Genomic DNA, 27,947 nt, shown 5'->3' on the forward strand with positions numbered 1-27,947 from the left:
CATGTGTTTGTGTTTGCTTTGTTATGCAAAATGCTTCCCAGAAAAATCACATAGCAAGTAAACAATCAGACATTGCCAGATGCAATCAACCATGGAATTTTGGGCTAATTAGATACTCCTGATTCATATTAATTGATGCTGCATTCGTGAGCCACAGACTGCTAGAAAGAATGTACTTGGCAATTACAGGACTCCTCTTGGCTGACTTCTGCCCTGTAGCCATAAACTGTGGTTATACTCCCTTCATAGAGATTTCAATATGGAAAATGAAGAATCTACACTCTATAATATGTCTATACATCTGTATTCCAATATAGAAAATGAATGAATCTACACTCTAAAATATGTTGAAAATCTCTAAAAGGGCTTATTTAGAAACGAAGGGAGTACTTTGGATAGTATAGACAGGTATTCATGTTGGGGTCTCCGACGTTAGAATCTTGGCGACTAATACGCACCGGCCCAGCGGTTTCGGCCGGTCGAGCGTGATCCGTCGGATGCGATCCAGGTGGGCCATTGGTTATACTCCCTTCATAGAGATTTCAATATGGAAAATGAAGAATCTACACTCTATAATATGTCTATACATTTGTATTCCAATATAGAAAATGAATGAATCTACACTCTAAAATATGTTGAAAATCTCTAAAAGGGCTTATTTAGAAACGAAGGGAGTACTTTGGATAGTATAGACAGTTATTCATGTTGGGGTCTCTGACGTTAGAATCTTGGCGACTAATACGCACCGGCCCAGCGGTTTCGGCCGGTCGAGCGTGATCCGTCGGATGCGATCCAGGTGGGCCATTGGTTATACTCCCTTCATAGAGATTTCAATATGGAAAATGAAGAATCTACACTCTATAATATGTCTATACATCTGTATTCCAATATAGAAAATGAATAAATCTACACTCTAAAATATGTTGAAAATCTCTAAAAGGGCTTATTTAGAAACGAAGGGAGTACTTTGGATAGTATAGACAGTTATTCATGTTGGGGTCTCCGACGTTAGAATCATGGCGACTAATACGCACCGGCCCAGCGGTTTCGGCCGGTCGAGCGTGATCCGTCGGATGCGATCCAGGTGGGCCATTGGATTTGGCAGAAAAACGGTTTGCCCCAAACTTCTCCTTCCTCTTGCTGGTCCCGCATCTTGTGCATGTCCTCGATTGGGCGGTCGCAGCACTGCGCCGCCTGCCGCCCGCCCTCACCGGCGTCCTGCTCGTCGCCGCCGCCCTCACCGGCATCCTACTCATCGCCGCCGCCCACCGCCCTCACCGGGATCGATCACCTCATGCGTTTTCTCGCCTCCGTGGATGCATCAGCGTGTGCCCGTGGTTGCAGGCTTGCAGCTTCGGTGGCGACACTCGCAACTCCAGGGCACGACGGCCGTGCTCCGGTGGCGACCATATCACCGGTTCCAGCAAAAACATGGCCTCCTGTTCTCTCCAGCAAAAAAATGGTCGAGGAATGTTGGAACCAGCAAGAAGATTTGCTGGAACCGTACTCGCATTTTGCTGGAACCGGCCTTCGTCGTCTCCAGCAAGAAGATTTGCTCATCACCGTGTTTGAAGCGCCGTCGTAGCAAATATGCATGGATGTAGCAAAAATCTTTGCCGGTGGTAGCAAAACAGAAACACAGTTGCAGCGAATCGCCGTTGCGGGTTGCAGCTAATCCACGAACGGATGAAGCAAAATCCAGCGGCGGTTGTAGCAAAAACGTCGCCGTCATCGTCGAATGTCACAGCTAAGTCGTGAAGCATGTAGCAAACAAGGATGTCGATAGTAGCAAAAAACATCAACTGTTGCAGCTCCCCACCGAGGTCACACATAATCCGTACATGGTTGTAGCAAAAAAATTCACCCGTGGTAACTCTGCCAAAGCTGGTTGTAGCACACATAGTCTTCGTTCCAGCAAAAACATACATCTTGTTGATCGCCGCCGTCGTTGCACGTCGCAGCTAAGCCGTGAAGTATGTAGCAAACAACGATACCGGTAGTAGCAAAAGCGACAACGGTTGCAGCTTTTTTGGTACTGACAGTAGCCAGCCCTGACATATGTCGTCGTGGTTGAAGCTTTTTGCGATGCAGGTCGAAGCTTTTTGCGACGCCGGTTGTAGCCTTTTGCGATGGCACTGAGCGGTCCCAGCATTTGGCGTCATCGGTTGAAGCTTTTTGCGGCGCCTGTGGTAGTTTCCTTGAACACCAGTTGTAACATGGGAGGTGTCGCTTGATGCTCGCAGCTTCGATGAGCTTCTTCCAGTAGCAAATGCTCAACGGCATCGCCCATAGCAGCTCGCAGTCTCCCCCGTCCTCGTCTGCCCCCGAGCTCATAAGCCATGGCGCCCATAACAGCTTGTAGGAGCCCCTGTCGCAGTCCGCCCCGAGCTCGTAAGCCATGGCCGCCCTGACCTTGAGCTCGCAAGCCATGGCGGATGGGAGCAGCACCCCCATGGAGGAGGTGCAGCGTGAGGTGCGAAGGGGGGAGTGCTCGGTGCTGCCTGGTGCTATGTCGGAGGAGGCGAGACGGAAACAGATAGGGAAAGCGAGGTCACGGGCGCGAGGAAGAAGAAGTGGATGCGGGCGTTGGGGAGAAGATAAGGTACATGTGTTCCCTTCCTAGTGGCTAGCGCCAGCGTGGCGAAGTGACCGGCCCGAGCGTTCAGCCGGCGCACCGTGCGTAAACGTTTTCCTAGAATCTTCTGTTGTGACTTTTTCCTTGCGGCAATGACGTTTACTGTACAGCACACTGCCCTTGAGGACTCATCAACCACAATAGGTTCATAACATTGGCGAATCTAGGGAAAAAAATGGAGGGCATGCTCAAAGTTATTTAAAAATACTAAAAAATTGTTGCTATCACTAGTATAGAATAGTCCTGCGATGGTTTTACTTTCCGACTGTATACAACAGTCGATGTACATAGACCATGTGTGCCAACCCATCTTCTGTAAGGAGAATCAGGGGAGCCGTTTACATGTTAGTATGCATCTCCTAATTGAACCTATATTCCTTGTGTGTTTAAACTTGTGGAGTTCTTTGCATTCACTTAGCAGGAGGCTTTCATATAGTTTGTCAAGTCAAGAGATGTGAATCATATTTTAAATTCTTCAACTTATCAAGGCTGGCACACCAGCTCTTGGCAATGAGGTCACTCTAAACCTCGTCGTAATACTTCCGCTCTTGGCTTTTGAGACCTGTACTGGACACTTGGTGGTGACAAAGTTCTTGGATATGTTTTTCTAGCGGACAAGCCGAAAGGTGTGTAATCCCTCTAACAAACTGGTTATGTTTGCACTACGTTGATTGACAAGAGCAACTGGTTAATTTTTGTAAGACATAAGTGGTTCCTCTTTAAGAAGAGGTATATATGTTTTCCCAAGGGTAAATTTATCGAAAGGTTGAAGTTCCATCATTACGAGTGTACAAAATTCTAGTAGATTTACCAACACATTTCCATTTAATCACACATAAATCAAATTTATCATTGCAATTTTGCACTCGTGATATGTTTTGTCATGATCAAAACCTACACAAGAATAAACATTGCCTGGTAATAAAAAATGGTTGTACTTATAAGTTATAACCATGAAAAGGTAACAATTATTTCCTACATAACAATTTGTTCCTCGAGAAATAAGAAGATCAACATATGCTAACACCAGTTATCCATCTTGATCGTGCTAGGGGATATATAATGAGTTCTTGCCAAAAAAGTTCTAGCAAAATGATACTAGAATTAAATTGGAGCAAGAAAAATGGAGTAATGTAACTGCATTTTATTAGAGAACTAAAATATTTAAACCTATGTAGCATACTGGGTCACGGTTGGTCTATGAAAATTCCAAGTGCCACCATATCATCACCGGTTTTTGTAAGCTTCTTGCCCATTAGAATAGAAATCCCCGCTAGCGCCCTCCCGCATTGAAGCATAGGCCAGGCAATTGGACGGAGGAGGTGTATAAAAGTAGGAGGCGACCATGGCCATTAGTTGGAAGGGTGCAAATGAGAGAGGCATATGGAGAGGGGATGAGGCTATTTGACAAAGCATGCTCGATATGAGGCGGTATGTCATGAATATCAAAGGTGGCATAGGACCCCCCCCCTCTCGCACGTGAACTAGTATGAGGTTTCTCTAATGCTCGATAGAGTTCGATCCACACTGAAAGGAGGGCAAAATAGCATGGCTGTAGGGTGGGGCCATTAAAATGATATCTAACCCATCAACGATAAATATTGCACCCATGAGAGCAAAGCTATGCAGTAAACACGACCAAGCAGCTCCCATCGCTCAAGTTCCCTAGTAGACACTGAGTAGTGTAGCGACACTTCTTAACCAAAGTAACTTCTGTATGTAGATAACGATGGGCCACAATGATTATATAGTTCAGTAACAAGGAAAGTTAAACATATGAATCTCTCTATTAATTCATATCCGAGGAGTTGCTTAATAATACACACCATGCATCTCCTGAAACAGTGCACATGAAAACAAATACCTAATTGGGAAAATGACAAGGGCATAAAGAATGATCGAGCATGTCTCCTTCCTTGGTCAAAAGCAACCTCTTCCGTATGTAGATAAGGTGGGCCACAATGACTATATAGTTCAATAACAAAGAAAATTAAACTTTTGAATCTCTTTATTAATTCATACCCGAGCACTTCCTTAATAGTGCACACCATGCATCTCATGAAATAGTGCAAGGATTTTTTTACCTAATCGAGGAAAATGACAAGGACATAACGAATGATAGATGGTGTCCAATACAGGGGGTGGCCAATGCCCAGGAGCACGACCTCATCCAAGACCCAGCGTGCGGAGCAAACCCTAGAGGGAGAGGGTGACCTTTGTGATGTCCAAGAAAGGAGGGCGGCAACACCCTCGATCGCATCTACCTTGTAAAACCATAGACCTCTCCTGCCTATATAAAGGAAGGTCTAGGGTACCCATCAATCATCTATCCACATATAGAAAAACTCTTGGTAGCAATTTCATACAACATTGTAACCCCTCGCACGAGGTATCCCTCCACTATGAATCATCAAAACCAGCAGGATGTAGGGTATTACTCTCTGAAGGCCCGAACTTGGAAAAACCCTCGTGTGACCTCCGATCCATGACTTTCAGCTGCGCTTGGACCCCTACCGAGGGAACTGACGAGATTTCGCTCCGTCAATGATCGGGCATGTATCCTTCTATGGTGAAAAGCAACCGCTTTTTGGCATTACTCATCGATAATAGAACAGGTTCATTGGCACTTCCACCTCATTATCTTGGACTAGTCTGAACCTCCCACATCTTCATCTTTGCCCCAACTCATTATTATCAACTATAGTTATTTCTAGTATGTCCTTCCATTTTATCATCTATTATCATATGAACGACACTCCCAAGAAATGCTCATGTTAACCAGAGAAAAATATGAAATATGAGCTATCAACCAAGTTACAATGGCCCAAATGAACTTCAGTAGGATTGAATCAACTCATGTCACCGAAAGAATAATAAAACACTACCCCGTGTTTCCTTCAAAAGACTTCCATGCCAGTATATGTTCACCTATTGTTTCTTTTGCCATCTCCGCCATCTCATATATATTCTCCTATGCATACGTCATTCCAACCCTAGGTCCTATGAGCATGACAAAATGAATACCAGTGAGTGCTGGTCATTGCCCATGATGTCTCCATTCTCCGCTATCAGACAAACAAAGGCAATACTATGAGACAACTGGGATATACAATGAGGAGCAGGCAAGGCATTATAGCTATTTGGGAACTATGTATAGTGGATCCTCAATTATATTGTACCTAAAGTATTTTAAAGCAATAACACACTAAATAGTGGCGGTGCTTTGACTATAAAAAGGAAAAGCCAACATGCATGATTTAGATAATGTAGTGGAAGTTTATAGGATTTGGACTATTGAGTAGATGATAGGTTTTTCAAGTATTTTTGCAATTGTATCTTATTTTATATAGTCAATAAATATTGAGCATCATTTCAAAGATTCTTGTGTTTTGTCATTGGGTGAATACAATTTTGTAATGAAGGCAACAATCATGTATGATATATTACTCAAGGAAACATATAGAGACAACATATACACCAACTTAAGTGTGGTAATTGAAAATAATTGTATTTTTATGAAATCAGGGACATGAAACAAACACTATATTAAGATAACGACACATATAAGGTGAAATACATTGTTTCTTACAAACATTAAATTATTGACTTTCCAAACAGGAACTTTAGCCATACTGTCTTCAGCATATTATGTTACCATCTTTTGGAAGGAAATTCGTTTATATGCTTACCTTAATGCTATAGCTTCACAAACATTTCCCAAACCTATGATCTACTACATCTTATTCATACATTGCCAAGAGGAAAACAAGTCGATCCTTGTTGACATGGAGGAGCAGAATTTCCCATGCCAGCCGTTACAACTCCAGTTGACCCCAACATATGATGCTCACTCCACACTGGCTGCTGATTTATTTGGTGACTATATATGAAAGGTGGCCATAACTGAGGCTGGTTGTTCATGACTATGGATGAGCTTATCGGAGCCTGCAACCCGAAGCTTGTTTCATTGTTGAGACCGGTAGAACCAAGCATTTGCAAGGGACCAGAACTATTATTCATCGACCATGGGTCCTCATCATGTAGCCCAACATCGTTGATGCTATAACGTTGCGTCCCAAACGAGGCTCTTTTATGTAGCCTCCTAAAGTACTTTTGTGCATGGCTTGAGACTTGAACATGAGTTTTAGTAGTGACAAAGTGCTTGGATATGTTTTTCCAGTCACCACGACCGTAGACACCTAGCCCACGGAGAAACAACCTACAAAAACAAGGTTCATTAGAATTTGTTAGACTAAGTTGTGGAATGCAAAGATGAATGGTCGATTGAGTTGTTTTATTGAAGCAACCAATAAATTTAGAGACACAAAATATCCCGACTTACGTAATATATGTTTCTAACCATTTCAACAACACACATGCTTATCAGAAATCCTTAGATGAATGAACATTTTGGAATATAGATGACCATATCAAACTACAACTAAACACTATCTTAGCAATTTTGTATGGTTCTACATGTTATCAATCTTTTGAATAGGGGCAAGTAATGCCATATTGGAGTTTTCTGGCCTTATTTATTACATTTATGTTACCTAATTTCAAATCATTATATTTGACAACTCACAAATAAATGTAAGGGATGTAAGTTTGTCAGTCTAAAACTTGTATGGGAGGTGTAGAGATATATCATCAAATACTTAACCTAACTCTCACATATATTAAATCTGCACAACATGATTAATTAGTATATGGTGATTTAATATAAAGAACAATCTAAACTACATGACAAAAGTCAGAGTAGACATTGATTACTTGTGTTCGTCGATGGTCCAAAACCTCCCTTGGCGTGGGGGAACAACTAGTTGATCACTAGTAATATTGTTCTCCAAAATCTGCATCTTGTTCTTGTCTACCATCAATGGTGCTTCCTTCGTCTCCGTGATCCTCGTATCCTCCAATGCATGACCAAATATCAATTCATTATCATTCATGGTTGCTGCTTCCTCCTCCTCTCATACTGCATAGCCGTCAATCACATGGTCACCCATGGTATTGATGCCACATATGTTGCTAGCACCAATCTCCTGACCCGACACCCCAAAGTTATTGTTCACTAGGTTAATGGGGCCAACACTATGTGTGTTTCCACCAACAACATGTCTCTCCTCCCTCGAATGCATCATATACGATTCCACGGCGAGATTGACATAAAGATCTGTTACCTGCTGCCTTGTCTTTGAAGGGAATAATTCATGGAGAGCATCCACGATGTTGTTGTGCCTCTTGTTCTTGTCATCATACACGATTGTGTGGCTGTTGTGCCCAACAATGAGTGACCTTGCCTCCTCTTCCTCTGATGAGGTCCACCCTTGGTTGACCAATGGATCCATGAGACTAGATAGGTCAAAACTACAGACTTGTGGGTAGTATGAACTATGAAGAATGCTTAGAGAATGGGGACGGAGAGAGGACTAGGATAGTGTATTTATAGTCCTTCCAGGTACGGAACCTACTTTCACTAATTAATTTGATGCATTGGTAGATTGTCGGGCCACAAAAATAGAGATTTAACTAAAACTAATAAACTGCTTATGAATCTCATTGGAAGACACCGACACATGTGAAGTTGAACTCAAGATTTTATCATTTATTTAAGATTTTTTCGGTTTGGCGACATGCAATTGTAGATAGGAAGACTGCTAGAGACAACACACGCAGGCCTGTTGAGTGTTGATAAATCTCAATCTTGCCAGAGAGAAGACACCTGTGTTGTGCATGCGTGACATATGTGCTCCTCTCATCGCAGTGTAAGCCTGAAACCATGGTATTCGCCGCCCGCACATAGGTATAGCACACAAGATTTTCATCCGGTTTGGTCATCGGTGGCCCATATATCAATGTCGATTTTTATGTACGTACACATGTCAACGACATTTTGTTGTGTATGTATTTGCAAATAATTTATTAATATCCTCCACTGAGTAACTATGCCACACATATGATCCACTCATTACCAGTGAATGTAAGCATATCTTTTCTATTAATGTTGGTGATCACTTATCTCGCATACAACACACGAAATTCCATTGATATGCAATGGGTCCTTTGAAACCAACTAATACATGCTCCACTAAAATATATACATATCTACATATGCATTTAATAACCCATGAATTCAAAAAATTGACACCATGATGTTGCAGCGCCCTCTATCTCTCTCCAAATAATTTCAAGGTAATCTACATGATATGCACATTAAATTATTGTGTTATTTTCTAGATATGGTCACTATTCAGAGGGCTTTGAAGGCGCTGTTGCTATCACTAATATAGAATAGGGCTTTGAAGGGGGTTCTCAGACATAGTCCTGTGATGGTTTTACTTCTGATTACAATACTAGTTGTAAATAGACCATGTGTGCCAACACATATTCTTCAAAGAGAATCAGGGGAGCCATTTAAAATCATGTTAGGATGCATCTCCTAACTGAACCTATGTTTCTTGTGTTTCCGAAGTTGGAGAGTTCTTTGCATTCTCTGAGAAGGAGGCTTTCATATAATTTGTCAAGTCAAGATATGGGCATCATATTTTAAATTCTCCAACTTATCAAGGCTAGCACACCAGCTCTTTGCAACGAGGTTACTCTAAATCTCATCGAAATAGTTTTGCACATTGCTTGAGACCTGCACTGAAGTCTTGGTATCAACAAAATGATTGGATATGTTTTCAAGTGGAAAGGCGAAAGGGTGTGTAATCCTCCGGTGAACTGGTTACATTTTATAAGGGTTTAGGTCGATCTAGTAGGCGTTTTGTCGATTGACAGTAGAAAGCTTTTGATTTTTGTAAGACATAAGTGGTTACTCTTTAAGAAGAGCAATATATGTTTTCCCAAGGGGAAAATTATTGAAAGGTCAAAGTTCCATCATTACGAGTGTAAAAAAATTACTTGATTTACCAACATATTTGCATTTATTCACACATATAACAAATTTGTCATTGTCAATTTTACACTTGTGATATGTGTTGTCATGCCAAAAACCTACACAAGAATAAACACTGTCTATTATTAAAAATGGATGTACTCATAGTTTATAACCATGAAAAAGTAACAATTATTTCCTACGTATAACAGCTTGTTCCTCATAAAATAAGAAGATCAACATATGGTAACACCAGCTACCCATCTTGCACGTGCAAGAGGATATATAATGAGTTCTTGCAAAAAACCTTCTGTAAGGGCATATTTATCCCTACGGTGTTTTGGTGATTGATGACAATGCATTTGCGGACTAATCGGGTGCTTTGGTTTCTTTCAGATATTCATCCTTTGGCACGCAATGATTTTTTTCCCCTCGGCGCTCTACTCAAGACGGTGTAGCTTCCTTCGTGACTTTGTTGGTGGACTAAGTTTCGTAGTAGTCACCGTACTATCAAGAGGGGATCTGCTTCAGTATGGTTTGGGTGGAATCAACACGTACACGTTCTTCTCTCTCCCACCGTTTTCTCTCCGTCTCTATGGAGCTTCTCTCTTCTCCCTTTGTGGTTTTTCCTGGACCCAGCGGTAGTACCGGGCCACAGCGGTAGTACCGCTGAGGCTCACTAAGCGGCAGTACCGCTCCTCGGAGTGGTAGTACCGCTCCTCGGAGCAGTAGTACCGCTTTATGGCCTCCGCTGTAGTACCGCTGCGGCTCTGTGTTCCTACCGCCTCGACTCGAGTGCGCATTTTCTCGTGTCGGGTTTTACGGCACTAGCTGCAGTATAGCGGTAGTACGGCTGAAGCTCAGCAAGCGGTAGTACCGCTCCTCGGAGCGGTAGTACCGCTGGTGGCCTCAGCCGCAGTACCGCTGTGGCTCCGTGTTCCTACCGCCTCGACTCTAGTGCGCATTTTCTCGTGTCGGGTTTTACGGTACTAGCTGCAGTAGTAGTGGCGGTAGTGCTGCTTGCGAGCGGTAGTACCGCCCTGCCTCCGCAGTAGTACCGCTCTGGGTCCCAGCCCCAGCCCCTTCTCCTGTAGCGCGGCAGTACCGCTGAGATGGAGCGGTAGTACCGCTTTGGAGCGGTAGTACCGCCCTGCCCCCGCGGTAGTACCGCTCTCTGCGGGGCTGAGTGGGGGGTAACGGGTGGATTGTTCCCCCACTATAAAAGGATGTCTTCTTCCCCCCTTTGACCTACCTCTTCCACCATTAAAGCTCCATTATTGCTCCAAGCTCCGTTTTCGCCCGATCTCACTCCCTAGCCAACCAAACTTGTTGATTTGCTCAGGAGTGGCTGAGAAGGCCCCGATCTACACTTCCACCGAGAGATTTTTGATTCCCCCACTCATCCTTAGTGGATTTTGTTACTCTTGGGTGTTTGAGCACCCTAGACGGTTGAGGTCACCTCGGAGCCATATTCCATTGTGGTGAAGCTTCGTGGTCTTGTTGGGAGCCTCCGATAAAGTTGTGGAGTTTGCCCCAACCTTGTTTGTAAAGGTTCGGTCGCCGCCTTCAAGGGCACCAATAGTGGAATCACGGCATCTCGCATTGTGTGAGGGCGTGAGGAGAATACGGTGGCCCTAGTAGCTTCTTGGGGAGCATTGTGCCTCCACACCGCTCCAACGGAGACGTACTTCCCTTCAAAAGGAAGGAACTTCGGTAACACATCCTCGTCTTCACCGGATCCACTCTTGGTTATCTCTTACCTTCACTTGTGCATGCTCTTTAGTGTTTGTTCCCTTGCTTGCTTGTGTGCTTGTTGTTGTTGCATCATATAGGTTGCTCACCTAGCTGCACATCTAGACAACCTTCTTTGATGCAAAGTTTAATTTGATAAAGAAAAGCTAAAAATTGGTAGTTGCCTATTCACCCCCCCTCTAGTCAACCATATCGATCCTTTCAATTGGTATCAGAGCCTCGTCTCTTTATTAAGGACTTCACCGTCCAAAGAGTATGGTTAATACCGTAGACGGAGCGGAGGAACACTCCGGTGTGAATCCTATCTCGTCTACGGGCGATGGGGGAACTTTGGTCTCTCGTGAGGAGTTCAATGTAGCCTTGGAGACATTGAAAACCTCCATGACGACCGAAGTTGAAAACATGTTTACTAAATTTCTTGAGGGGCTCAAACTATCCACCGCACCATTGAAAGTGGGGGATCCTACCAACAAGGTGTCGGATGCTATCCCCGACAAGGGGGAAGCTAGTAGTGAAAAGGCTCCTTCTTCTAGTGGCAAGAATGGCACCGGCATCTTTGCCCATGTGGAACCACCACTTGTGTATGGTGGACCGGTTCCTTCTACTCATTTGAATCATGCCGGTCCTCCTCCTAAGATTGTGAAAAATGAGGATTTTGATTCTTGGGTTTACCGCTTTAAACGTCATTTAAATCATGTGAACACTAACCTTTGGAGAATCATTGAAGAAGGTTTCTACCCACATGATCCAAGCAACTTCACTCCTCGAGAAGCCGCGGACAATCAATTCAATGAGAATGCTCTCTTCATCATTCAAGATGCAATTCCACCTGAAGACCTACCTCATCTTCGTCCCTTCGCCTTGGCCAAAGATGCATGGCATTGTGTCGTGTCTCTCTACCGGGGAAGCGCAAGCATTCAACGCTCCAACTATGAAGTGGTACAAGATGAGGCCGATGAGTTTGCAATGAAGGAAGATGAAGAACCTCGTGAGCTTTATCGGAGAGTCACCAAACTCGCGGTCTCACTACGAGATCACGGGAGCAAGGACACGGATGACAATTGGATCAAGCCAAATTCCTCAAGGCAATGATGCCCTACCACAAGGCCATGTCCTCCGTCATCCGCCAAAGACCGGACTTCCACACTTTGACCTCAAGCGAGGTGTTGGATGAGTTTGTGGCCATGAACATTTTGGACAAGACCGCCGACAATGCGGTGCTCCGTTCTCAACGGGGAAAGAAGTCTAACCTTGCTTTGAAGGCCAAGCTCACCGTGGAAGAAGAAGAAGAGGAAGAGGAGGAGAGCAACCCCGAAGATACAAAGTATGCATATCATGAACACATGGCACTTGCTTCAAGGCAATTTTGGAGCAAGAAAAACTCGAGGAACAACTTTAGCAAAAACACCTCGAGTGGCACGAGGGGCAAGCAACGTGTAAGGACTTGCTACAATTGCGGCAACGTGAGTCATTTCGTTGCGGAATGCCCGTATGAGAAGAGGGAAGACAATGGTGGCAAACTCATTCGAAAGGACAAGGCCAAGTCGTTCCCCAACAAGAACAACTTCACCAAGAAGACTCCTCCCAAGGCCTTGGTTGTGCAAGAAGAGTACAATGAGGATGATGACGATGATGAAGATGATGAGTCGGTTGCCATGGCCTCCGTCGCCATTGCCACAACGTCACGAGTGTCTCTCTTCGACTCACCCAACGAGAGCATCAACGCCAAGTGCCTCATGGCGAAAGCCACCAACAAGGTAACCTCCAACATCAAAACTACCATCATTAATCATCCTTCCCCATCGGAGAGCATTAATGAAGTTGAGGGAGTTAATGTGGAGGCTAACGAGTTTGAGGCCTTTATGGGCAAACTCAAGGGAAAATCCAAGAAGCACTTTGTTGCTCTCTTGGAACAACTTGGCGAGGCCAATGACATGATCGAGGCCCACGAAGACACCATCTCAAAGATGGAAGGGCATAGTCGTGACTATGCCGATGAGATTTCGGACCTTTCCAATGCTCTTGAGGAAGAGCGTGGTCTTCGTTTGGCTCTTGAGGAGTCATACAATGTTTATCATGCTAAGTTAGAGAAAGATTATGATCATGCCCTCGTTGTTTCTCGTGTGCTAAATTCCGAGAAGGCCAAACTCGGAGTTGATCTTGCTAGACTCAAAGAGGAGTTTGATATACTTGACAAGGCCCACAAGGCCTTGAAGGGTATTCACGCTAGTCTCAAGGAGTCTCATGATCAACTCCAAGTGAAGCTAACTAAGGAGAAAGCAACTTTTCCTCATATGGTTTTAATTGATAATGCAAATGCTACTAACCCGTGTTGTGAGCATATACATCTTGTTGAGGAAAATGCTAAGTTGAAGGAGCAACTTGAGAGAGGCCTTGCGACTTGCATACAAGGCAAGAAGAACCTCAATGATCTCTTGATCAACCAAAAGGGAGGTGTGGCGAAGGAAGGGGTTGGGTACGTCTCCGACTCCAAAAACAAGAAGAAGAATGACAAGACCAAACGACCACCTTACCGAGTTGTTACAAGACCGTGGGTTTGAAGTTGGGATAATCGACCCCACTCTTTTTACTAAGAAGGTCAAAGGGGAGTTGTTTGTGTGCCAATTATATGTTGATGATATTATCTTTGGTTCTCCTAACAAAGCTTTCAATGAGGAATTTGCCGCTCTCATGACCTCAAAGTTCGAGATGTCCTCCATGGGGGAGTTGAAGTTCTTTCTAGGGTTTGAAGTGAAGCAAAGAAGAGAAGGAACCTTCATCAATCAATCCAAATACACTCAAGACATGCTCAAGAGATTCAAGCTAAGTGACGTCAAGCCGGCTCCCACCCCAATGCCCACCAAGTGCCAACTTGATCTAGATCCCAATGGTAAAGTGGTGGATCAAAAGGTATACCGCTCCATGATTGGATCCTTGCTTTACCTTTGTGCATCTAGACCGGACATCATGTTGAGTGTGGGAATTTGTGCACGGTTTCAAGCCTCACCTAAGGAAAGTCACTATGTGGCTGTCAAACGAATCTTTCGATATTTGGCTCATACCCCAAACTTTGGCTTATGGTACCCAAGAGGATCAAACTTCAAGCTTGTAGGGTACTCGGATTCCGATTGGGCGGGAGACAAAGTGGATAGGAAGTCCACTTCCGGAGGATGTCAATTCCTTGGTTGCTCGTTGGTAAGTTGGTCTTCCAAAAAGCAAAGTTGTGTGTCTCTCTCGTCCACCGAAGCGGAGTATGTTGCGGCCGGTAGTTGTTGTGCACAACTCTTATGGATGAGGCAAACTTTAAAGGATTACGGTGTCACTTGTGACAAAGTGCCTCTTTGGTGTGACAATGAAAGTGCCATCAAGATTTCTCTCAACCCGGTGCAACACTTCAAGACGAAGCATATTGAGATTCGGTATCACTTCATCCGGGATCACATTAGGCGAGGAGAGATCGAGCTCAACTATGTCCACACTCATGACAAATCTTGCAGATATTTTCACGAAGCCCTTGGATGAAGCAAGATTTCGCGAGTTAAGGCATGAGCTAAATATCATTGATTCGAGCAATGTTGCTTGAACCCGTGCACACCCTACCACGCTCAATTTGGTGTCTAGTTTAGGTGTAGGCATGGACATAGGGGGAGTGTTGTTCTCTCGATGAACTCTCCCTCCCCCCATTATGCATAAATTGATCAAGTCTTTCACTTTAGCCATTGCTGATGGCACGTGTGCTCAAAAGACGAGTTTTGGTCATGGGCCCAAGGTTAAAATCTTCGCGGCGCCATACCTCTTGACTCAAACATAGGTGGCTTCGGCCACCGCCCTCTCTTGAAGAGAGGTTTCTTGGCCTCTTGCTGATGTGTTCCTTTGCTTTTTGTTGCGGGTTTCCGTTTTTTTGAGCTAAGCCATGTAGTCTAGTTGCCGCGGTGTGCTGGGCGGTACTGCCGCTGCTGGCGAGCGGTACTACCGCTGATAAGCGGTACTGCTGCTGGTGATGGACGGTACTACCGTGTAAGCGGTACTACCGCCACACCAGAGCGGAACTACCGCCTATGAGCGGTACTACCGCGCCCCAGCGCGGTACTACCGCTGCGGGACGGGGGCTGAAGGTTTTTTATCGGGGCAGGGGGAGGTTTCTTCTCCCCCATACCCATTCGCTCGCCCCCTCGTGCCTCTCTCTCTCCAGCACCGTTCCGCCGCGGAAGGGCTCCGGTGGCTCTCCTCCTCCGGGGCGTTCCTCCCCATTTCCTTCGGTGGAGTCAATCCCCACCTCGTCCTCTTGCCATGGATGCCGGTATTGCCCACGTTCCTTCTCTCTTTTGGTCTTGCTTTTAGATCTTGTGCTTAGGGGCAATGCTGGTTGCATCTCTAGATTTTTGGCTAAATCTAGGCTTGAGTTGGTTGGAGAAGGCAACTAGATCTTCTAGATTGATGTTTGGCGGGAATATTTTTGAATTTGGTAGGCCGGTAGTGCCGGATCTGTCCACGGTAGTAGGAAACCACTGTCTCACCGCCTCGCGCGTTGAAACTGCTGTGTATCTGCCTCAAGCCGTACTACCGCTCCCCTTGGAGCGGTACTACCGCTTGGCCTAGGGCGGTACTACCGCTCCCTTTGGGGCGGTACTACCGTTTAGGGCGGTACTACCGCGCGCTGATCACGGTACTACCGCTGCATGCCAATTTCCATCATTTTCCTACCTTCCCTTGATCTTTTTGTTGTGTTTGTTGGCTTATGCTCGTTTCTTCTGGTTGTTTTGCCTCCGTTTTGTGTTTGGCTCCAGGTGATGACATACCCGAGCAACAAGGTCGCCGCATCAACCCCGGGCGTGCCACCTCCAAGCGCTACCGGACCTCAGAGCCTGCCGGTGGTTCCTCGAGCACCCAACCGCCTCCAGCAAGTGCTTCTGCAACTGTTTCTCCACCTCCTCAGCACTCGAAGCGAGCCGCCAACAAGCCAAAAGGGAAGCCTGTGACTGAGATGACCAGCAAGGAGTTTTGGGAGAAGCGTCGCCGCAACCCCTATACGGTGGACCAAGAACCCACTTTGGTCAACCGTCCGTTCTGGAACCGCTTTCAGTTTGCCATCTACTTTGATGTGATCAAGGCCAAGAAGAATCTCTATGTTGATGTTCGCTCCATTGACACCGATGCTATGGAGAAGGATCCAGAGTACTTTGGAGAAGCCTTTCAGATGTGCACTCAGCTGAACATTCTCAGGATCATGCAGTTCAACAAGGATTTCCATGCGGATTTGTTGGCTCAATTCTTTGCCACCGTCCATCTTGGAACAGATAGCGATAGGACTCTGACTTGGATGACCAATGGCAAGCGGCTTTCTGTCAAGTGGGGGGCGTTCATGGAGTTACTTGACGTGGTGGATAACGGGCTTGAGACTCCTGTCGGTTTCCGTCCTCACCGCCATGCTACTTCCACCCACAAGCAAGCTCTTTGGCCCTACTGCACTGTGAAGGTTCACCCTGTCACTGAGAAGAAGACCTACGAGCTGTGTCCGTATCTAGACATTCTTCATCGCATATTCCGTGAGACTCTCTTCCCTCGCATTGGGAATCTGGATCAGGTTCACTCCTACCTCGTGGACATGCTCCTTTTCTGTCAGCATGAGAAGGAAGAAAACACTGGAGAAAGCCTGGATATCTCTCATGTCATGTGGTTTGAACTTGTATCTGCCGTGTCTGAGCGCAAGTGTCCTATCTATGGTCCCTTCATCATGAGGCTCATTGAGAGGGCCTGGGCACAGACTTATCCCAGAGTGCTGCTAGAAACTGGAGAGTTGGTGTCACATGAGATCAAGCGCCTGAGGAAGAAGGACAACTGGTCAGCACCTCACACAGGGGGTCCTTCTGCTACTGCTGCCACGGGGGGCCCGTCTGCTGCTGCTGCTACTGCCATGGGAACTGAGGGTGAGGCTGCTCCTGATGCCCACGATGAGGACGCTAGCCACTCCAGTGCAGAACCATCTTGGGCCCAGAAGCTCAAGCGCAAGATGAAGAAGCTCTTCTGCATGGAGTCCCATGGTCAGTATATGACTCATGTGGCGGAGAAGAATGCCAGGACGCGTCACAAGGAGATCATGCGTCAGTTGGGAGCCACAGTTGTCAGTGGGTCTGAGGGACAGATCACTGAAGAGGAGGACTGGATTCATCAGAACTGTCACTGGACCGACTCCGATGCCGAGCACTGTTCAACCCACGATGAAGATGCAAAGATGTGATGTTCAGGACCTTCCTCGCCCATCACCTGGAATCTTCGTGTCCCTCTCTGCCCTTCCCTTTTTGGTGTCTCGATGCCAAAGGGGGAGAGAGTTTAGGGATTTGTGTTTGCGAGTGTGTCTTTGTGTCGTTCGTTTGCTTTCTCGTTGTTTGGTTTTGTTTGGTTTTGTGCTTGTGAGACCTAAGTTCCAAACATATGGTGTAAGACATATGCTACCTGTGTTATCTTATTTATGTGCTATGCACCTCGGTATCTTATAGCTTGCATGCTTATCCTATCATATATATTGTTTTCATATATCTTGCTTAGGTTGTTGGTCTCTAAAATATAGGGGGAGCCGTGATCCTAGCATGTGTGCCGTGCAGTCCAAAGCACTTATCGAATGTGCACAACATCTAGGGGAGCTTGTCTATTTTTAGAGGCATGGGTTCTCTTGCATTCTATGTCTACTCTTTTCTTTGTAAATCCCGTATTGTCATCAATCCACCAAAAAGGGGGAGATTGTAAGGGCATATTTATCCCTACGGTGTTTTGGTGATTGATGACAATGCATTTGCGGACTAATCGGGTGCTTTGGTTTCTTTCAGATATTCATCCTTTGGCACGCAATGATTTTTTTCCCCTCGGCGCTCTACTCAAGACGGTGTAGCTTCCTTCGTGACTTTGTTGGTGGACTAAGTTTCGTAGTAGTCACCGTACTATCAAGAGGGGATCTGCTTCGGTATGGTTTGGGTGGAATCAACACGTACACGTTCTTCTCTCTCCCACCGTTTTCTCTCCGTCTCTATGGAGCTTCTCTCTTCTCCCTTTGTGGTTTTTCCTGGACCCAGCGGTAGTACCGGGCCACAGCGGTAGTACCGCTGAGGCTCACTAAGCGGCAGTACCGCTCCTCGGAGCAGTAGTACCGCTTTATGGCCTCCGCTGTAGTACCGCTGCGGCTCCGTGTTCCTACCGCCTCGACTCGAGTGCGCATTTTCTCGTGTCAGGTTTTACGGCACTAGCTGCAGTATAGCGGTAGTACGGCTGAAGCTCAGCAAGCGGTAGTACCGCTCCTCGGAGCGGTAGTACCGCTGGTGGCCTCAGCCGCAGTACCGCTGTGGCTCCGTGTTCCTACCGCCTCGACTCTAGTGCACATTTTCTCGTGTCGGGTTTTACGGTACTAGCTGCAGTAGTAGTGGCGGTAGTGCTGCTTGCGAGCGGTAGTACCGCCCTGCCTCCGCAGTAGTACCGCTCTGGGTCCCAGCCCCAGCCCCTTCTCCTGTAGCGCGACAGTACCGCTGAGATGGAGCGGTAGTACCGCTTTGGAGCGGTAGTACCGCCCTGCCCCCACGGTAGTACCACTCTCTGCGGGGCTGAGTGGGGGGTAACGGGTGGATTGTTCCCCCACTATAAAAGGATGTCTTCTTCCCCCCTTTGACCTACCTCTTCCACCATTAAAGCTCCATTATTGCTCCAAGCTCCGTTTTCGCCCGATCTCACTCCCTAGCCAACCAAACTTGTTGATTTGCTCAGGAGTGGCTGAGAAGGCCCCGATCTACACTTCCACCGAGAGATTTTTGATTCCCCCACTCATCCTTAGTGGATTTTGTTACTCTTGGGTGTTTGAGCACCCTAGACGGTTGAGGTCACCTCTGAGCCATATTCCATTGTGGTGAAGCTTCGTGGTCTTGTTGGGAGCCTCCGATAAAGTTGTGGAGTTTGCCCCAACCTTGTTTGTAAAGGTTCGGTCGCCGCCTTCAAGGGCACCAATAGTGGAATCACGGCATCTCGCATTGTGTGAGGGCGTGAGGAGAATACGGTGGCCCTAGTGGCTTCTTGGGGAGCATTGTGCCTCCACACCGCTCCAACGGAGACGTACTTCCCTTCAAAAGGAAGGAACTTCGGTAACACATCCTCGTCTTCACCGGATCCACTCTTGGTTATCTCTTACCTTCACTTGTGCATGCTCTTTAGTGTTTGTTCCCTTGCTTGCTTGTGTGCTTGTTGTTGTTGCATCATATAGGTTGCTCACCTAGCTGCACATCTAGACAACCTTCTTTGATGCAAAGTTTAATTTGATAAAGAAAAGCTAAAAATTGGTAGTTGCCTATTCACCCCCCCTCTAGTCAACCATATCGATCCTTTCAATTGGTATCAGAGCCTCGTCTCTTTATTAAGGACTTCACCGTCCAAAGAGTATGGTTAATACCGTAGACGGAGCGGAGGAACACTCCGGTGTGAATCCTATCTCGTCTACGGGCGATGGGGGAACTTTGGTCTCTCGTGAGGAGTTCAATGTAGCCTTGGAGACATTGAAAACCTCCATGACGACCGAAGTTGAAAACATGTTTACTAAATTTCTTGAGGGGCTCAAACTATCCACCGCACCGTTGAAAGTGGGGGATCCCACCAACAAGGTGTCGGATGCTATCCCCGACAAGGGGGAAGCTAGTAGTGAAAAGGCTCCTTCTTCTAGTGGCAAGAATGGCACCGGCATCTTTGCCCATGTGGAACCACCACTTGTGTATGGTGGACCGGTTCCTTCTACTCATTTGAATCATGCCGGTCCTCCTCCTAAGATTGTGAAAAATGAGGATTTTGATTCTTGGGTTTACCGCTTTAAACGTCATTTAAATCATGTGAACACTAACCTTTGGAGAATCATTGAAGAAGGTTTCTACCCACATGATCCAAGCAACTTCACTCCTCGAGAAGCCGCGGACAATCAATTCAATGAGAATGCTCTCTTCATCATTCAAGATGCAATTCCACCTGAAGACCTACCTCATCTTCGTCCCTTCGCCTTGGCCAAAGATGCATGGCATTGTGTCGTGTCTCTCTACCGGGGAAGCGCAAGCATTCAACGCTCCAACTATGAAGTGGTACAAGATGAGGCCGATGAGTTTGCAATGAAGGAAGATGAAGAACCTCGTGAGCTTTATCGGAGAGTCACCAAACTCGCGGTCTCACTACGAGATCACGGGAGCAAGGACACGGATGACAATTGGATCAAGCGCAAATTCCTCAAGGCAATGATGCCCTACCACAAGGCCATGTCCTCCGTCATCCGCCAAAGACCGGACTTCCACACTTTGACCTCAAGCGAGGTGTTGGATGAGTTTGTGGCCATGAACATTTTGGACAAGACCGCCGACAATGCGGTGCTCCGTTCTCAACGGGGAAAGAAGTCTAACCTTGCTTTGAAGGCCAAGCTCACCGTGGAAGAAGAAGAAGAGGAAGAGGAGGAGAGCAACCCCGAAGATACAAAGTATGCATATCATGAACACATGGCACTTGCTTCAAGGCAATTTTGGAGCAAGAAAAACTCTAGGAACAACTTTAGCAAAAACACCTCGAGTGGCACGAGGGGCAAGCAACGTGTAAGGACTTGCTACAATTGCGGCAACGTGAGTCATTTCGTTGCGGAATGCCCGTATGAGAAGAGGGAAGACAATGGTGGCAAACTCATTCGAAAGGACAAGGCCAAGTCGTTCCCCAACAAGAACAACTTCACCAAGAAGACTCCTCCCAAGGCCTTGGTTGTGCAAGAAGAGTACAATGAGGATGATGACGATGATGAAGATGATGAGTCGGTTGCCATGGCCTCCGTCGCCATTGCCACAACGTCACGAGTGTCTCTCTTCGACTCACCCAACGAGAGCATCAACGCCAAGTGCCTCATGGAGAAAGCCACCAACAAGGTAACCTCCAACATCAAAACTACCATCATTAATCATCCTTCCCCATCGGAGAGCATTAATGAAGTTGAGGGAGTTAATGTGGAGGCTAACGAGTTTGAGGCCTTTATGGGCAAACTCAAGGGAAAATCCAAGAAGCACTTTGTTGCTCTCTTGGAACAACTTGGCGAGGCCAATGACATGATCGAGGCCCACGAAGACACCATCTCAAAGATGGAAGGGCATAGTCGTGACTATGCCGATGAGATTTCGGACCTTTCCAATGCTCTTGAGGAAGAGCGTGGTCTTCGTTTGGCTCTTGAGGAGTCATACAACGTTGATCATGCTAAGTTAGAGAAAGATTATGATCATGCCCTCGTTGTTTCTCGTGTGCTAAATTCCGAGAAGGCCAAACTCGGAGTTGATCTTGCTAGACTCAAAGAGGAGTTTGATATACTTGACAAGGCCCACAAGGCCTTGAAGGGTATTCACGCTAGTCTCAAGGAGTCTCATGATCAACTCCAAGTGAAGCTAACTAAGGAGAAAGCAACTTTTCCTCATATGGTTTTAATTGATAATGCAAATGCTACTAACCCGTGTTGTGAGCATATACATCTTGTTGAGGAAAATGCTAAGTTGAAGGAGCAACTTGAGAGAGGCCTTGCGACTTGCATACAAGGCAAGAAGAACCTCAATGATCTCTTGATCAACCAAAAGGGAGGTGTGGCGAAGGAAGGGGTTGGGTACGTCTCCGACTCCAAAAACAAGAAGAAGAATGACAAGACCAAACGACCTCCTCCCCTCATGCAAACCTTTGTGAGGGCGGGAGAAAGTGTCCCCGAGGAGAAGAAGAGGAACAAAGTCAAGAAGGGCAATGTCACCACACCCAACAAAGCCGGCGATTTTAATCCTTCTTATGTGTTGTGCCGTGCTAGTGATGGGCATGTTTATGCCAAATTTGTTGGTTCTCTTCATGAGCACGTTGAATGGTCTATTTGGGTTCCTAAGACCCTTGTTACTAACATCAAAGGACCCATTACAAAATGGGTACCTAAAACCAAGCATTGATCTCTTGCAGGTGTTTGCTTCCGGTGGTGGATCATGGTTGCTCGATAGCGGAGCTACAAATCATATGACCGGAAGCAAGGACTTGGTGGTGGACGTGCACAAGGTTCCATCTATGCCCACCAATGTCGAGTGGGGTGACGCCTCATTTTCTAAGGTATTGGGACTTGGCAAGGTGGTCATCTCTCATGATCTCACGATCGAGAAGGTCATGCTTGTTGAGTCCCTTGCATACAATTTACTTTCCGTTCGTCAGCTTGCAATCATGGGCTTTGCCACTTTCTTTGATATCGATACCGTGGCCCTCTTATGGAGCAAGACTCTTAAAGTAGCCTTTGTTGGGCATGTCGAAAACGGTCTATATGTGATTAACTTTTCGGAGCGACCCACTAAGACCGCGACATGCCTAATGGCTAAAGTTGATGTGGGATGGCTTTGGCATCGCCGTCTAGCCCATGTCAATATGAGATCTTTGCAAAGTCTCCTAAAGGGGGACCATGTCCATGGACTAACGAATGTTAGTTTTGCTAAAGATCGTGCTTGCAGTGCCTGTATCGAAGGAAAGCTACATGAGAAGGCTCACCCTCCCACGACTATCATTTATTCAAAGAGGCCTTTGGAGCTCCTTCACATGGATCTCTTTGGGCCTCCATCCTTCGATAGTCTTGGAGGTAGAAAGTATTGCTTGGTGATTGTGGATGACTACTCAAGGTACACGTGGGTGTATTTCTTCAAGAGGAAGAGCGAGACCCAACAAACCGTCATTGACTTTGCCAATGAAGCACAACGTCAACACAATGCAAAGATCTTGACAATAAGAAGTGACAACGGCACCGAGTTCAAGAACTACACCTTGGATGAGTTTCTTAGTGATGAGGGAATCAAGCATCAATATTCCGCACCATACACCCCTCAACAAAACGGTGTTGCGGAGAGGAAGAACCGGACGTTGATGGATGCGGCAAGGACCATGATGGCGGAGTTCAAGTCTCCGTACAACTTTTGGGCCGAAGCCATCAACACCGCGTGTCATGCATCAAATCGGCTCTACCTCCGCAAGGGTTTGAACAAGACTCCTTATGAGATACTCACCGGTAACAAGCCCAACCTCAAGTACTTCCGGGTATTCGGGTGTAAGTGTTTCATTCTCAAGAAAGGTGTTCGGTTGTCTAAATTTGAGGCTAGAGCGTATGAGGGCATATTTGTTGGTTATGCTACAAACTCTCATGCTTACCGTGTCCTCAATAAATCCACGGGACTTATTGAGGAGACGTGTAACGTGGAGTTTGATGAGAATAACGGCTCCCAAGTGGAGCAAAGTGGCACTTGTGATGTAGGTGATGAAATTCCTCCTCAAGCCATAAGAAGAATGGGTGTTGGTTTCATCCTACCCATTGAGGAACCCCTTGTGGCCGAAGGAGAAGTACAATGCCCCACTCAAGTGGAGCCATCACCAACCCAAGGCCCACACACTTCCGAAGAACAAAGTGAAGGCCCTCAACCTCATGAACAAGACCTAGGGCAAGATCATACTCAAGACGGTGTTGACACACCAAGTGATGCCCAAGGTCAAGTCCTCTCCCTCGAGCAAGTTCAAGACCAAGAACAAGTTCATGACGACGCTCAAGATGATCAAGTAACCGCTCCTCAACTCACCGACGAGGAGGAATTAGAGCGTCGTGCCGCCAAAGTTGCTTCCAAGCTCTCCACCAAGGATCATCTCATGACGAACGTGCTTGGAAGCTTAAGAAAGGGGGTAAGCACTCGTAGACAATTAGCAAATTATTGTGAGCATCACGCGTTTGTCTCTTGTGTGGAACCTCACAAGGTCTATGAGGCGCTCGAAGATCCGGATTGGCTCAATGCCATGCATGAAGAACTCAACAACTTCGAGCGCAACAAAGTGTGGAGATTGGTGCCAAGGCCAACGGGGAACCACAATGTCATTGGAACCAAGTGGATATTCAAGAACAAGCAAGATGCCCATGGGATTATCATTCGCAACAAGGCTCGTTTGGTAGCACAAGGCTACTCCCAAGTCGAGGGTATCGACTACGGTGAAACCTTTGCTCCCGTTGCTCGTCTTGAATCCATTCGCATGTTGATTGCATATGCTTCTCATCATAACTTTAAGTTACATCAAATGGATGTGAAGAGTGCTTTTCTTAATGGTCCCATTAATGAATTAGTGTACGTCAAGCAACCCCCCGGGTTCGAGGATCCCTACTTTCCCGATCATGTGTATCAACTCGATAAGGCACTCTATGGCCTTAAACAAGCCCCACGTGCGTGGTATGACCACCTTACCGAGTTGTTACAAGACCGTGGGTTTGAAGTTGGGATAATCGACCCCACTCTTTTTACTAAGAAGGTCAAAGGGGAGTTGTTTGTGTGCCAATTATATGTTGATGATATTATCTTTGGTTCTCCTAACAAAGCTTTCAATGAGGAATTTGCCGCTCTCATGACCTCAAAGTTCGAGATGTCCTCCATGGGGGAGTTGAAGTTCTTTCTAGGGTTTGAAGTGAAGCAAAGAAGAGAAGGAACCTTCATCAATCAATCCAAATACACTCAAGACATGCTCAAGAGATTCAAGCTAAGTGACGTCAAGCCGGCTCCCACCCCAATGCCCACCAAGTGCCAACTTGATCTAGATCCCAATGGTAAAGTGGTGGATCAAAAGGTATACCGCTCCATGATTGGATCCTTGCTTTACCTTTGTGCATCTAGACCGGACATCATGTTCAGTGTGGGAATTTGTGCACGGTTTCAAGCCGCACCTAAGGAAAGTCACTATGTGGCTGTCAAACGAATCTTTCGATATTTGGCTCATACCCCAAACTTTGGCTTATGGTACCCAAGAGGATCAAACTTCAAGCTTGTAGGGTACTCGGATTCCGATTGGGCGGGAGACAAAGTGGATAGGAAGTCCACTTCCGGAGGATGTCAATTCCTTGGTTGCTCGTTGGTAAGTTGGTCTTCCAAAAAGCAAAGTTGTGTGTCTCTCTCGTCCACCGAAGCGGAGTATGTTGCGGCCGGTAGTTGTTGTGCACAACTCTTATGGATGAGGCAAACTTTAAAGGATTACGGTGTCACTTGTGACAAAGTGCCTCTTTGGTGTGACAATGAAAGTGCCATCAAGATTTCTCTCAACCCGGTGCAACACTTCAAGACGAAGCATATTGAGATTCGGTATCACTTCATCCGGGATCACATTAGGCGAGGAGAGATCGAGCTCAACTATGTCCACACTCATGACAAATCTTGCAGATATTTTCACGAAGCCCTTGGATGAAGCAAGATTTCGCGAGTTAAGGCATGAGCTAAATATCATTGATTCGAGCAATGTTGCTTGAACCCGTGCACACCCTACCACGCTCAATTTGGTGTCTAGTTTAGGTGTAGGCATGGACATAGGGGGAGTGTTGTTCTCTCGATGAACTCTCCCTCCCCCCATTATGCATAAATTGATCAAGTCTTTCACTTTAGCCATTGCTGATGGCACGTGTGCTCAAAAGACGAGTTTTGGTCATGGGCCCAAGGTTAAAATCTTCGCGGCGCCATACCTCTTGACTCAAACATAGGTGGCTTCGGCCACCGCCCTCTCTTGAAGAGAGGTTTCTTGGCCTCTTGCTGATGTGTTCCTTTGCTTTTTGTTGCGGGTTTCCGTTTTTTTGAGCTAAGCCATGTAGTATAGTTGCCGCGGTGTGCTGGGCGGTACTGCCGCTGCTGGCGAGCGGTACTACCGCTGATAAGCGGTACTGCTGCTGGTGATGGACGGTACTACAGTGTAAGCGGTATTACCGCCACACCAGAGCGGAACTACCGCCTATGAGCGGTACTACCGCGCCCCAGCGCGGTACTACCGCTGCGGGACGGGGGCTGAAGGTTTTTTATCGGGGCAGGGGGAGGTTTCTTCTCCCCCATACCCATTCGCTCGCCCCCTCGTGCCTCTCTCTCTCCAGCACCGTTCCGCCGCGGAAGGGCTTCGGTGGCTCTCCTCCTCCAGGGCGTTCCTCCCCATTTCCTTCGGTGGAGTCAATCCCCACCTCGTCCTCTTGCCATGGATGCCGGTATTGCCCACGTTCCTTCTCTCTTTTGGTCTTGCTTTTAGATCTTGTGCTTAGGGGCAATGCTGGTTGCATCTCTAGATTTTTGGCTAAATCTAGGCTTGAGTTGGTTGGAGAAGGCAACTAGATCTTCTAGATTGATGTTTGGCGGGAATATTTTTGAATTTGGTAGGCCGGTAGTGCCGGATCTGTCCACGGTAGTAGGAAACCACTGTCTCACCGCCTCGCGCGTTGAAACTGCTGTGTATCTGCCTCAAGCCGTACTACCGCTCCCCTTGGAGCGGTACTACCGCTTGGCCTAGGGCGGTACTACCGCTCCCTTTGGGGCGGTACTACCGTTTAGGGCGGTACTACCGCGCGCTGATCACGGTACTACCGCTGCATGCCAATTTCCATCATTTTCCTACCTTCCCTTGATCTTTTTGTTGTGTTTGTTGGCTTATGCTCGTTTCTTCTGGTTGTTTTGCCTCCGTTTTGTGTTTGGCTCCAGGTGATGACATACCCGAGCAACAAGGTCGCCGCATCAACCCCGGGCGTGCCACCTCCAAGCGCTACCGGACCTCAGAGCCTGCCGGTGGTTCCTCGAGCACCCAACCGCCTCCAGCAAGTGCTTCTGCAACTGTTTCTCCACCTCCTCAGCACTCGAAGCGAGCCGCCAACAAGCCAAAAGGGAAGCCTGTGACTGAGATGACCAGCAAGGAGTTTTGGGAGAAGCGTCGCCGCAACCCCTATACGGTGGACCAAGAACCCACTTTGGTCAACCGTCCGTTCTGGAACCGCTTTCAGTTTGCCATCTACTTTGATGTGATCAAGGCCAAGAAGAATCTCTATGTTGATGTTCGCTCCATTGACACCGATGCTATGGAGAAGGATCCAGAGTACTTTGGAGAAGCCTTTCAGATGTGCACTCAGCTGAACATTCTCAGGATCATGCAGTTCAACAAGGATTTCGATGCGGATTTGTTGGCTCAATTCTTTGCCACCGTCCATCTTGGAACAGATAGCGATAGGACTCTGACTTGGATGACCAATGGCAAGCGGCTTTCTGTCAAGTGGGGGGCGTTCATGGAGTTACTTGACGTGGTGGATAACGGGCTTGAGACTCCTGTCGGTTTCCGTCCTCACCGCCATGCTACTTCCACCCACAAGCAAGCTCTTTGGCCCTACTGCACTGTGAAGGTTCACCCTGTCACTGAGAAGAAGACCTACGAGCTGTGTCCGTATCTAGACATTCTTCATCGCATATTCCGTGAGACTCTCTTCCCTCGCATTGGGAATCTGGATCAGGTTCACTCCTACCTCGTGGACATGCTCCTTTTCTGTCAGCATGAGAAGGAAGAAAACACTGGAGAAAGCCTGGATATCTCTCATGTCATGTGGTCTGAACTTGTATCTGCCGTGTCTGAGCGCAAGTGTCCTATCTATGGTCCCTTCATCATGAGGCTCATTGAGAGGGCCTGGGCACAGACTTATCCCAGAGTGCTGCTAGAAACTGGAGAGTTGGTGTCACATGAGATCAAGCGCCTGAGGAAGAAGGACAACTGGTCAGCACCTCACACAGGGGGTCCTTCTGCTACTGCTGCCACGGGGGGCCCGTCTGCTGCTGCTGCTACTGCCATGGGAACTGAGGGTGAGGCTGCTCCTGATGCCCA

At 46.9% G+C, this 27,947-nt stretch overlaps 1 pseudogene across 1 annotated transcript; it reads right to left on the reverse strand.

Annotated features, from left to right (window-relative positions):
* Positions 1-6,165: 6,165 nt before the first annotated feature.
* LOC125533061 (uncharacterized) lies at positions 6,166-8,162 on the reverse strand (annotated as a pseudogene). Its single transcript, XR_015615254.1, has 3 exons — positions 7,819-8,162; positions 7,409-7,680; positions 6,166-6,854 (listed from the first exon to the last, which is right to left on the reverse strand). The product of XR_015615254.1 is annotated as an uncharacterized LOC125533061 (transcript).
* Between the last annotated feature and the right edge of the window lie 19,785 nt (positions 8,163-27,947).

This window comes from Triticum urartu, chromosome 1A (assembly GCF_056163025.1).
Source record: "Triticum urartu cultivar PI428250 chromosome 1A, HENAU_Tu73, whole genome shotgun sequence".
Lineage (NCBI taxonomy): Eukaryota > Viridiplantae > Streptophyta > Magnoliopsida > Poales > Poaceae > Triticum > Triticum urartu.